Source organism: Aptenodytes forsteri, unplaced genomic scaffold (genome assembly GCF_000699145.1).
Source record: "Aptenodytes forsteri isolate BGI_AS27 unplaced genomic scaffold, ASM69914v1 Scaffold707, whole genome shotgun sequence".
In the NCBI taxonomy this organism is placed as follows: Eukaryota; Metazoa; Chordata; class Aves; order Sphenisciformes; family Spheniscidae; genus Aptenodytes; species Aptenodytes forsteri.
The window spans coordinates 1,129,921-1,140,814 of NW_008795363.1; the positions used below are offsets into that span (position 1 = coordinate 1,129,921).

The 10,894-nt window shown below is 40.5% G+C and overlaps 1 pseudogene across 1 annotated transcript in view; it reads left to right on the plus strand.

Annotated features, from left to right (window-relative positions):
• Positions 1–10,894, plus strand: part of LOC103899680 — a 20,326-nt pseudogene that overhangs the window by 593 nt on the left and 8,839 nt on the right. Inside the window, exons 3-21 of the transcript XR_002086197.1 lie at positions 2–131; positions 697–724; positions 823–943; positions 1,087–1,237; positions 1,330–1,428; positions 1,530–1,633; positions 1,720–1,858; positions 2,555–2,702; positions 2,755–2,923; positions 3,460–3,630; positions 5,061–5,370; positions 5,480–5,550; positions 7,090–7,177; positions 7,272–7,389; positions 7,660–7,783; positions 8,243–8,379; positions 8,470–8,725; positions 10,125–10,367; positions 10,475–10,892. The product of XR_002086197.1 is annotated as a myosin heavy chain, skeletal muscle, adult-like (transcript). The remainder of the gene's footprint in view (position 1; positions 132–696; positions 725–822; positions 944–1,086; positions 1,238–1,329; positions 1,429–1,529; positions 1,634–1,719; positions 1,859–2,554; positions 2,703–2,754; positions 2,924–3,459; positions 3,631–5,060; positions 5,371–5,479; positions 5,551–7,089; positions 7,178–7,271; positions 7,390–7,659; positions 7,784–8,242; positions 8,380–8,469; positions 8,726–10,124; positions 10,368–10,474; positions 10,893–10,894) is intronic.

Below are 10,894 nucleotides of genomic sequence, written 5' to 3' on the forward strand. Positions count from 1 at the left end.
TGTCACCCCCTACAAGTGGCTGCCGGTGTACAACCCGGAGGTGGTGTTGGCCTACCGAGGCAAGAAGCGCCAGGAGGCCCCTCCACACATCTTCTCCATCTCTGACAACGCCTATCAGTTCATGCTGACTGGTGAGTGCTTGACCTCCCTCACAGCAATCTAAACCAAAAAGCCCCATTGATCTCACTGTAGCATGTGACAAGCCAGCTAAAGACACCATGGAGCTGTGTGACTGAGAACTTGATTGAGTTATGCAGGAATTAATTTCAAGTGAAACTGACCCAGAAGCGTGCATGGACTCAGCACTGTGTATTATTTTCACTTTATTGTATGAAATTCTACACTCTCCCACTGCAGAAATAGTACTTGACTCAGTTTGCTACTTTTTTTCACTGATAGGAAAGAAAAAGTTATTATTCCATATAATCCATTATTTTTAACACAGTTAGGTAGTTTGATTAGATTTCTTAATGAGAACTGTGTGAAGGGCAAGTGGATGCACAGCTTGTGTGAGGACCACATGCCTCTGACAGCTCTATGCATCCATTTGGGCTTATACCTTCTACTGTTAGGACCTGGAAGGGAATTGGGTACTTTTGGTCATTCTGAAGAAGCCCCAACTTACATTTACAGCTTTACTTCTCATTCAGCTCAGGGCAACTGCTAAAACTATCTTTTATTCTGCCTCTTTCACAGATCGCGAGAACCAGTCGATCCTGATCACGTACGTACACTCCCTGCCCGGGTCCCTGCGGGGCTGCCCGGTGCCAGGGGCCCTCCTGCCTGACCACACGCTCTCTGCCTCTCTCTTTGGTTTGACAGCGGAGAATCCGGTGCAGGGAAGACTGTGAACACAAAGCGTGTCATCCAGTACTTTGCAACAATTGCAGCGAGTGGGGATAAGAAGAAGTTTCTACAGTCTCTGGGTACCTTTCCTAAAACTGCAATGCGCTTATAGTAAAACATTGGTCATCATGTCTAGTCGGAACTTCTCTTGCTGCAATGTGTGATGTTGCCATTTGTGCTTTCATAGTAAACCTCTGGTAAAAGTTTAGCTCTGACTTCTCTGTAACTCCCTTTAGGAAGTAGAGTTCCCTTCTGTTCTCCAAACTCAGTCTACTTATCCCCTCTTTAAAACTGTCATCTCTTTTTTTTGTTTCCCCCTCTCTTAAGGGTAAATTCATCAGGATTCACTTTGGCGCCACAGGAAAACTGGCTTCTGCTGACATTGAAACATGTAAGAGACCTCCTGACCTGGTCACATTCCTTCCTCCCTTTTCACCTCAGTGTACTTTCTCAGGCCTAACTCTGTCCTACTGTCCTTGCCAGATCTGCTGGAGAAGTCCAGAGTCACTTTCCAGCTCAAGGCAGAAAGAAGCTACCACATATTCTATCAGATCACCTCCAACAAGAAGCCAGAACTAATTGGTAGGAGGCATCACTCATCTTTCTGGAGGAAGATCACTGAGTAACATTTAATGACATTACAAAACCAATGAAATGTAACCCATGAACCCATTTGTTTTCAGAAATGCTCCTCATCACCACCAACCCATATGACTACCCTTTTGTGAGTCAAGGTGAGATCACTGTTCCCAGCATTGATGACAAGGAGGAACTGATGGCTACAGATGTAAGTAACTTACAAAACAGGTCAACAGACATAGGTTATGCATCACATAACATGCAAATATTTCACTTTGCTGATTGTATTACCAGAGTGCCATTGACATCCTGGGCTTCACTGTTGATGAGAAGACAGCCATCTACAAGCTGACAGGGGCTGTCATGCATTATGGGAACTTGAAGTTCAAGCAGAAACCAAGAGAGGAGCAGGCAGAGCCAGATGGCACAGAAGGTATTCTAAAACTCATTAATTAATTAATTAATTAATTAACTCTTCTGTAAGCCACTATGGATGTGGAAGACAGCAAAAGTTGTTCTTTGTTGGACTTTAGGATCCCAAGGAAAACAGTAAGCCAGAAAAAAAACATCCCTTGTTCTCTTCTCAGTACGTCAAGTTCCCTGATCTCAGGATTTTTATATCTTATGCTATGCACGAGTAATAGTTTAAACTGTCCTTTATACACTTCCAGGAAGTCAGGAGCAATGGATGTCCTTCCTGTAGCATTATTAGTCATACCTTTGTTGGAATATGACTTGCAATTGTGAAACAGCCAAGTGGTTCAGCTCTATCAGGATGGGGGACCATGTTCCCATTCACCCGTCAGATGCTCAGGGAACTCTGGTGTGAGAGGTGTATTTGATTCCTCTCATTTGTTGGCGCAGGACCTACAATCCACGTCTCCAGCTCTCTGAGCAATGGCTTCTCTTGCTAAAGGACTAGGCAAGAAGGTGAGAAGTACCATAGGTAAAAGGATGAAACCCAGTGAGTTTTACTAAACATCAGAAACCAAAGCTCAGAAAGGGTTGTAGACTCTGGATCTGAAAGAGAACAGAGATGTCCTGGGATAACCCTGCAGCCTTTAGAGAATACTCCAGGATTCAAAGTCTAAGTGACACTAAATTCTTCCTTTTTCCTCTGTCTTTTTAGTTGCTGACAAGGCTGCCTACCTGATGGGTCTGAACTCAGCTGACATGCTAAAGGGACTGTGCTACCCCCGAGTCAAGGTTGGGAATGAATATGTGACCAAGGGTCAAACTGAACAGCAGGTGAGAAACATGTGGTAACCTGGAACCATGTTTTGAATTAAGATCCTTTTGATTCTCCTCTGCTCTGTATGGTAACTCCAGGCATTTATTTTCCTTATAGGTGCACAATGCTGTAGGTGCTCTTGCAAAGGCTGTCTATGAGAGGATGTTCTTGTGGATGGTTGTTCGTATCAACCAACAGCTGGATACCAAGCAGCCCAGACAGTACTTCATTGGTGTCCTGGACATTGCTGGCTTTGAGATCTTTGATGTAAGTAACAAAGATTTGGTAAGAGCTATTTGGAAGTGACAACTGGATGTTATGATCACTCTGAGAATTATTTTTAAAGAAGATGTAATATCATCACATAATTATTTGCAGGTATTCGCCTTTTTTTGTCATGAAGTAAAAAATGATCTTTCAAAGGACTTGTCTTATTTCAAGCTGAGCAAACTCAAAAGTACAGAATCAGAAAAATTCCTTGGTTTAAATGATCAAGGACAAGACAGTATAAAAACATGTATATCATGATAGGCCTAAGCCTGGGTTTTTTCTCCCTGTAATTTGGTCTCAGATTATACAGGAAATATATTTTATCTTCACATTTTTATCAATGAAAAAAAATTCCTTGTGGACGATTAATTTGATGCTTTTCTCTGTTTCGTTATGTAGACATAAAACAGACTGAAGAAATGCACAGACTTGACAATGAAGCCAAGATAACTGCATTCCTTATTTTTAAAGGATGAGGCTTTGCAATTATTGCTGCATCTTGCAAATATGGATCTTTCTTATTTTATTTCCAGTTTAACAGCTTTGAGCAGCTGTGCATCAACTTCACCAATGAGAAACTGCAACAGTTCTTCAACCACCACATGTTCGTGCTGGAGCAGGAGGAGTACAAGAAGGAAGGAATTGAATGGACATTCATTGACTTTGGGATGGACCTGGCTGCCTGCATTGAGCTGATTGAGAAGGTATCCTTCGTTTTCAAATGATTTACATGAGTAGAAATCCTATAATTACTTGGTCATATTTTTCAAAGGGATCTTCTGTGTTCATGTCCAAATATTCAGCTTTTGTTATTCAAAATACCTTGCCTTGTAGTTTAATTTTTCTGTTATGTGAGACATGAAGGAGATTTCACGCAGCTTTGTGGCGGCAAGTCTGTACTGATGCCTTTTCAAGTGCCAAAAGATTGTTAAACTCCCAATAAGAGTGTTCTTCCAAAACAGCTAGAGTCAATTTCCAGGTCAGCATGTCCTCCTCACCTTTCAGCTCTAACAAACTTGTGCCTGTACAGCAGAATAGCTATATCTTTGTAAAATAAACATAGAAGATGGACACACATAACTGTCAGCACACAGTTGCACTTACATGTGCATCCTTTGACTGACAATGAGAAGGCAGTTGCACTGCACATGAGATGAAAAGTTCAGTGGCTGGCAGGATGATAAGTAGTTAGAATCACAGAATTACAGAACTGCTGAGGTATGAAGGCAGCTCTGGAGATCACTTAGTACAACCCCCTTGGTCAAGACAGGGTCAGCTAGAGCCGGTTGCTCAGGACCATGTCCAGTTGGATTTTGAATATCTCCAAGGGTGGAGACTCCACAGATACTCTGAGGAACCTGTTCCAACCTTTGACCACCCTCACAGTAAAGAAGTTTTTTTCTTCTGTTTAAATGGAATTTTGTGTGTTTCAATTCATGCCTGTTCCATCTTGTCCTGTCACTGGACACCACTGAGAAGTCTCTAGCTCTGTCTTCTTTATCCCCTCCCATTAGGTATTTATACACATTGATAAGATCCCCCAGAGCCTTCTCTTTTCCAGGCTGAAAAGTCCCAGCTCTCTCAGCTTCTCCTTGTATGTCAGATGTTCCAGTCATTTAAATACCTTCGTAGCCTGTCACTGGGCTCACTGTACTATGTCCATGTTTCTCTTGTACTGGGCAGCCAAGAGCTGGACACAGCACTCCAGATGTTTCTCAGCAGAGCTGAGTAGAGGGGAAGGATCACCTCCCTTGAATTGCTGGCAACACTCTTAATGCAGCCCAGGATGAGTTGGCTGCCTTTGCCCCAAGGGTGTATTGTTGGCTCATGTTCAATTTGTCTAAGACATCTGTGTGCATTTTGAGTCCCTCTGGATAAGAAGGTAGTGCTCTGATTTTATAAAGCACGTTCTCAACACAAACTACATGAATTTCCATTAATTTTTATGATTCATTTGGTGTTAAAAAATGTAAGTATCAATATGTTTAATCTCACTTTCTAGCAGAAAATGTAATTGAAGAATAATCTTTTCTGATGTGTATCTCAGTCTGTGTTCCACTACTCTGCCTAGGTGAAGGTCATTATTGCCCTGAAAACGAAATTACAATCTGTCTCCCTTGTGCATTTCTCCTAGCCCATGGGTATCTTCTCCATCCTGGAAGAGGAGTGCATGTTCCCCAAGGCAACTGACGCCTCTTTCAAGAACAAGCTCTATGACCAGCACCTGGGCAAGTCCGCCAACTTCCAGAAGCCCAAACTTGTCAAAGGCAAGGCTGAGGCCCACTTCTCCCTGATACACTATGCTGGTACAGTAGACTACAACATCTCTGGCTGGCTTGAAAAAAACAAGGACCCCCTGAACGAAACTGTCATTGGGTTGTACCAGAAATCATCGCTGAAAACATTGGCCTTACTGTTTGCCAACTACGGTGGAGCAGAAGCAGGTTGGTTTTATGAATCCCATATTTTCACTGATGTACAGCTTACAAAAAAGAATGATAAAAGGCAAAAGCAAAAATCTAAAACCTGTTTTATTTATTTTCAATTTTGCAGAGGCTAGTGCTGGCAAGAAAGGTGGCAAGAAGAAGGGTTCTTCTTTCCAGACTGTCTCAGCTCTTTTCCGGGTACAGTCGAGAGTTCACTATTTCTTCCTAAGATGAGGAGTAAACCCACCATTTAAAATGGCTAGTCTTTTTTTGGCTTAGTTGTGTTAAAGGACCCTGAAGTTCTTGGGCCATATTTTGCTAGGAATAAATCCACTGTAATCTGTTTATGCTCCATTCCACTGAATGCACAACTTTTCTTTTTGTCCACTTGTCCCAGGATGACATTTCCAGACAGAAGAATGTCATACAGAAAACTTCTAAAATATACCTAAAATATTCCAGATTTCCTTCAGATGCCCACCTCTGGCTTCGGAACCTTTTATTGCCCTTTAACAACATCCTGCCCAGTGGTCTGGAGGATGAACTGTTTGCTCCATTTATATCTTCAGTTTTTCTCCATGATTCAGGGATCAATCTCTTATAGTTGAAATACCACCACTGCTTGCGTTATGGATTTTTACGATGTCAGATACTTGGCAGTTCTTTGTCATAACCAAGTCTTGCTGCCTGGCTGCTCCATACACTTTTGCCAGGTGAAATACCTAGTCTCTCCTGAGGTTATTTATTACCACAGTCATCCTTCATTTAGAACTACCTTCTTGATATAACTTAATTTCTTCTACAGATCTGCTGTCATATGATTCTTGATCATCTGACAGCCTCTAGCCAGTGCTCTGAAACAGGACATGGGCATATTTGTATATGCCCCAAGAAAAATAAGCATAGCTTTAGTGCCTTGGCCTTGCAAGTGGGAAATTATTGCCAGCATGTATCATTCAAAAATAATGCAATAAGCCTATGTTTAGCGGTCATAAGACTTTAAGAGGTAATGTTAGAGGAGAAATATTATTTGCTGCATTTGGGTTGCATTTCTGTTATGTTTTCAAACTTTCTTCCACTGTCCCTCTTGTTTAGACATGTTAGTGTTTAGACATCTTATTGTTTTGGCTGCTTAATTTACGTACTCTGAGATGTCCTCTGGAGGCACCTGCTTCCCTCCACTAATTATAGGCAATAATTATTAATAAATAAGTATACAGATATGAGTTAGAAAACAAGGCTGGGATTCATCTCACCTTATTCTCATCTTACCTTACAAGATAAACATGTAATCTAGACATATAAAACTCAGCTTGTCATTTTTGTCCCTTTTGCTTTCAGTGGGGAAAACGGGAAGGTTTTATGTAGTGCGCTCCGTATGTCCCATCTTAAATGCCTACTGTAGTAAGCTTCAATCTGCCTCATAAAGGTACCAGTTTATCTTTCTGGGTACATCCAATGGAAGATGGATATAAATTCTAATGAAGGCATTCCACTACAGTCAGTGAAATTTCTTAAAATTGTATGTTTAAGAGTATGATATTTCCTACAGATTAATCAGAAGAACTTTATACATTAAGTTATTAACAGCAAAGATCTGTGGAAAGTCAGAAAAAACGGTGCAGGGGGCTTCAGTTCAGGATTCTGCAAGCTGATTTTTATCTCATTTCAGAGGGCTTGATGCTTATAGTGGAAATTACATTTGCTAATAGAAACTTTTGTTAATGACTCTCCCAGGAGAATTTAAACAAGCTGATGACCAATCTGCGAAGCACCCACCCCCATTTTGTACGCTGCATCATCCCAAATGAAACAAAAACACCTGGTAAGAGATTCACATATAGAAGGTTTTCAGTATTGTGCAGATCTTCCCCTCTGTATTACAGAATATAGCATATATTTGTGCTCTGAATTGGTAGGTGCCATGGAGCATGAACTGGTGCTTCACCAGCTGCGGTGTAACGGTGTGCTGGAAGGGATCAGAATTTGCAGGAAAGGATTTCCCAACAGAGTCCTGTATGCAGATTTTAAACAGAGGTCAGACTTCCCCTTACTGGATCATTTTGTCCATCTTGAGTAGCTTGTGAAATTTAAGTTTCACCTCTGGTGACTAAAGCCTTCTCTAAAGTTTATGTTTATCAGTGCTGTTATGTTCTCAACAATTCTTAGACTCTTTCTTGCAGTGTATGAGCCAATTGACCTCAACAGCAGACCTCTTTATATTCATAGAATCATAGAATCATTTAGGTTGGAAAAGACCCTTGAGATCATCAAGTCCAATGCAAGTCCTTCCATTTTCTCCCCCAGATACAAAGTATTAAATGCAAGTGCTATCCCAGAGGGACAGTTCATTGACAGCAAGAAAGCTTGTGAGAAACTTCTTGGATCAATTGATATAGACCACACTCAATACAAATTCGGTCACACCAAGGTACAAGAACTGTTTGTTTCAAGTACTATGTGTTTTTGGTTTGCATGGCTTGAGAATGATACTCAGATTCTCCACATAGTATATGAAATGATCAAATAGTGTATTTAAAAGAAATCAACTAAGTACTTATTGACTCAACACTTGAATAAAACTGAAATTCATTGCCACAGGATGATTTAATTAAGGGTTAATTAAGGGTTCCTAATTTAAGACAAAGTTGTATAATAAAAGAATCAAGGACTATTCAAAACAAAGGCAAAATGTCTGGCTATTATAGTTCCTCAACTGCAGGTAACTGGAAGCTTGGTGATATAAAAAGAGAGTCTGTCACTACATACATTCTTTGTGCTTTTGCTCGTTCTTTTAACTTCCCATATTATCTGCCATGGGGGACGAGGTACTGGGCTACACTGAGCAACAAGCATATACACGGCGCCTATTTTCATGTTCTTACCTAAGGTGTTCTTCAAAGCTGGGCTGATAGGCCTCTTGGAAGAGATGAGGGATGAGAAGCTGGCACAGCTCATCACCCGCACACAGGCCAGGTGCAGGGGCTTCCTGATGAGAATGGAGTACCAGAGAATGGTGGAGAGGAGGTAGACATTTCTTCAAATTATGTTCACTGCATTTGACTTATTGTGTCATCATGGTTTAAATATTTAATATTAATTTGACTTACCTTTCAGAGAATCCATTTTCTGCATCCAGTACAACATTCGTGCATTCATGAACGTCAAGCACTGGCCCTGGATGAAGCTGTTCTTCAAGATCAAGCCCTTGCTGAAGAGTGCAGAATCTGAGAAGGAGATGGCCAACATGAAACAAGAGTTTGAGAAAACCAAGGAAGAGCTTGCAAAGTCTGAGGCAAAGAGGAAGGAGCTGGAGGAGAAAATGGTGAAACTGGTGCAGGAGAAAAATGATCTGCAGCTCCAAGTGCAGGCTGTGAGTAGTACCAGTGTGCCTCATCCTAACTGAACTGTGACCATCAGGCTGATATTTACAACTACATTTTCAAAAGACACACAGAAACTACAATTTAATTCAATTCAATTGTATTTCATTAAATGGTGCTCTTAAAAATATAACTAGCTTCAATAAGGACTGTCAGGATGCTGTAGTCAAGATATTACATGGATGAGACTTTTCTATGGTGTATGCTGAGGTCTCTATCATTTACATTCAGTTAAACTGCATCAGAGCAATCAAGAAACTTTATTAGTATAACGTTTGTTCTTCTAGTAATTTTTTCCTACCTCTCCAAAACTGAGTATGCCCATCCATAGACACATGATTAGGAATTCTTAGGACAAGTTAAGAGGACATTTCTTTCCTCTCTTTATCCTCCAATTAAACAAGATAACGTGTCTCTTTCTGGTGTAGGTGGTGGCTTAGCTGTTACAAACATTACTATGTTGCAATACTGAACTAACTGGGAGGAAACAGAATTTAATATTCTCACTCACCCTCCTAAATCACTCAGAATCATTACATAAAATAGTGATACATCTGCAGTGTTGTAATGCTGTGGTTTCTAAATTAAATCATTCACAGAATAGAAAAGACTGTATCCTCAAAGTAATATTGCGCAGCATTTATGACAGTAGAAAATTCACATGCCTAATTTTTAAACAATCTTGAACTGTAAAAAGATGAAAAAATCCACTCACTGCTAAAATTATCATTTTTCTTTCCTATTATTTCTGCTAGACTGAAACTTGAGACAAAATATAACAAATATCACAGGACATCTGTTGCAAAAAAAAGCCTAGAGACAAATTTTCCAGAAACTCCTTTTCTTCTTAGCTCATGAAGGTCTCTCAGAGAAAAGCAAAAGCTGCTAGATGCTAAGTATTTTTGGGCCGTGGTGATGAAAATCTAAATCAGAAATAGTTGCTCCAAAGAGACAGTAGGGTGAAAAAAGAGAAATACAGGAATGATGTGAGCATAACTGTGACGTTGTAATCTATATGTATCTTGGCATATGGTTATCACTCAGCACTTCATAAATGTGGGAGATATTCCTATGATTAAACCCAAATTTATGTACTTTGTTGTAATGTTTGATATTATGGGATAATATTGGATTCTATACCTTGCACAAATATGTAAATACTCGGGCCTTCATGTAGATGGAAAAGAATTTTATTTGGTTTCAGCTTTCAAAACTGGATGTTTTAAAACCAACAATATAAAATCAATTCTATATTATATCTCATTCTTGGTTGGAACATAAACCAAACTTTTAACTACAAAATTGCTATCCAGGACTCTAAATGGTGAAGGTAAGCATCTCGATATTCCCTCAAAAAATATATCCCTAAAAATGGTATTTTCCCACCAGGAAGCTGATGCTTTGGCTGATGCTGAGGAAAGATGTGACCAGCTCATCAAAACCAAAATCCAGCTGGAAGCCAAAGTTAAAGAAGTGACTGAAAGGGCTGAGGATGAGGAAGAAATTAACGCTGAGCTGACAGCCAAGAAGAGGAAACTGGAGGATGAATGTTCAGAGCTGAAGAAAGATATTGATGACCTTGAGTTAACACTGGCCAAGGTTGAGAAGGAAAAGCATGCCACCGAAAACAAGGTATGAGGCAGAAGATGTCACTCTCACAGAAAAGACCTCTGTTTTGTTATACAGTATAAAGGTTTAAACAACATTTTTTATCTGCACCTCCTCCCTTCATCTCAAAGGTGAAAAACCTCACAGAGGAGATGGCAGCCCTGGACGAGACCATTGTGAAGCTGACAAAAGAGAAGAAAGCCCTCCAAGAGGCCCATCAGCAGACACTGGATGACCTGCAGGCAGAAGAGGACAAAGTCAATACTCTGACCAAAGCTAAGACCAAGCTGGAGCAGCAAGTGGACGATGTAAGCTATTGATGACCTTGAGTTAACACTGGCCAAGGTTGAGAAGGAAAAGCATGCCACCGAAAACAAGGTATGAGGCAGAAGATGTCACTCTCACAGAAAAGACCTCTGTTTTGTTATTATACAGTAAGGTTTAAACAACATTTTTTATCTGCACCTCCTCCCTTCATCTCAAAGGTGAAACCTCACAGAGGAGATGGCAGCCCTGGACGAGACCATTGTGAAGCTGACAAAAGAGAAGAG